The following is a 2003-nucleotide window of genomic DNA, read 5'->3' as shown; positions in this document are numbered from 1 at the left end:
TGTTCTGTTCTTCTCCAAAGTTATTTCCCATGTTGGTCAAAGGCAACTAAATTTGAGCATCAGCATTAAGGAAATCAACCCACTGTCTATGATCTCACTGTTTATACAGCTAACCCAAACTATATAGACTGTATGGAAGTTCTCCTAATTGGAAACCACTCCAGACCCTAGCCCTAGATTTTTCTCCTTGCTGGGCATGTATGTAATAAAAATAGTTTTTTATCAAAAAATTTTTTTCAAAATGTTCATCATCACTAGCCATTAGGGAAATTCAAATTAAAACCACTTTGAGATACCACCTTACACCAGTTAGAATGGCCAAAATTAGCAAGATAGGAAACAATGTGTATTGGAGAGGATGTGGAGAAAGGGGAACCCTCTTACACTGTTGGTGGGAATGCAAATTGGTGCAGCCTCTTTGTAGAACAGTGTGGAGATTCCTCAAGAAATTAAAAATAGAACTTCCCTATGACCCTGCAATTGCATTACTGAGTATTTACCCCAAAGATAACAGATGTAGTGAAAAGAAGGGCCATCTCTACCCCAATGTTTATAGCAGCAATGGCCACGGTCGCCAAACTGTGGAAAGAACCAAGGTGCCCTTCAACGGACAAATGGATAAGGAAGATGTGGTCCATATACACTATGGAGTATTATGGCTCCATCAGAAAGGATGAATACCCAACTTTTGTAGCGACATGGATGGGACTGGAAGAGATTATGCTGAGTGAAATAAGTCAAGCAGAAAGAGTCAATTATCATATGGTTTCACTTATTTGTGGAGCATAGGGAATAACACAGAGGACATGGGGAGATGGAGAGGAGAAGGGAGTTGAGGGAAATTGGAAGGGGAGGTGAACCATAAGAGATTATGAACACTGAAAAACAATCTGAGGATTTTGAAGGGGCGGGGGGTGGGAGGTTGGGGGAACCAGGTAGTGGCTATTGGGGAGGGCACATATCGCATGGAGCACTGGATGTGGTGCAAAAACAATGAATACTGTTACGCTGAAAAGAAATTTAAAAAAAAAATTTTTTTCAAATAAAATTTGAAACCTCACTGTCCACCACTAGAAGTGTCACGACCTGGTTACCACCACTGTGGGAATCATTCAGTCCTCACAAGAGCAACTCTCCATCCCTGCATCATTTCTGTCACCACCATCACCTTACTCTATTTACCTGGGAAGATTTCACCTAGTGTGGAGTCCAATCTGAATTTGGTAGATGTATGAACTGGCTTAATATATAAAATTTTTGCCCATTTTTAGGCTTCTGCTCAAAAAGGAGGGTTTATCAGAGGTTATCATGACTATTCATTGGGATAGAGAGTGAAATTAATATTGAATGGAAGTGAACCAAAAGAGGCATAGTGGAGTGGTTAGGAATCCCAAGGTTAAATCCTGGTTCCAGCCTGCCCTTGCCATGTGATCTTGGGCAAATCAACTGACATTCCTCTCTCTTAATTTCTCAATAATATTACATCCTAAGATACCCATCCACATCTAGGTAATGTGAGGATTTAATGAATTAAGGCAAATAAAGCACAAAGAATAGTGTCAGGCATGTAATTCTATAAATGTTTGGTATTATATTCCTTCTCTTCATGGCTAAGAAGAGATAACACTGAAAGACAGTTCCACCAAAAGATGAGCGTCCTCAGATTGTCCGTCCAATGGAAAGAGAAAAGTTTGCTGGAAGAGACCTGCATTCACATGGAAGCCTTGAAGCCACAGTTACTTCTCATTCTTTCTCCAACTCAGCTTAAGTTTCCCTTTTGGAAAGTTCATGAAGCAGAAGACAGTCCCATACAGATCACTATCCTGCATCCTGAGATCTCCCGAGAATGAGGGATGAGACAATTGAGATGAGTAGTCAAAGGGTTTCAGAGGTCAGAATGACTGTAGATTCAGACTTCTTAGTGTAAACCCAACCCTAACCTGCCTCTTCTGGGTGATCATGATGAGGGAGGGTAAAGAAAAGCTCCTACCCACTGGAGCCTC

The sequence above is a fragment of the Mustela nivalis genome (assembly GCF_964662115.1).
Source record: "Mustela nivalis genome assembly, chromosome: 3".
Classification (NCBI taxonomy): Eukaryota; Metazoa; Chordata; class Mammalia; order Carnivora; family Mustelidae; genus Mustela; species Mustela nivalis.
The sequence above is the reverse complement of the archived record's forward strand: the minus strand, read 5'-3'. Positions refer to the sequence as shown.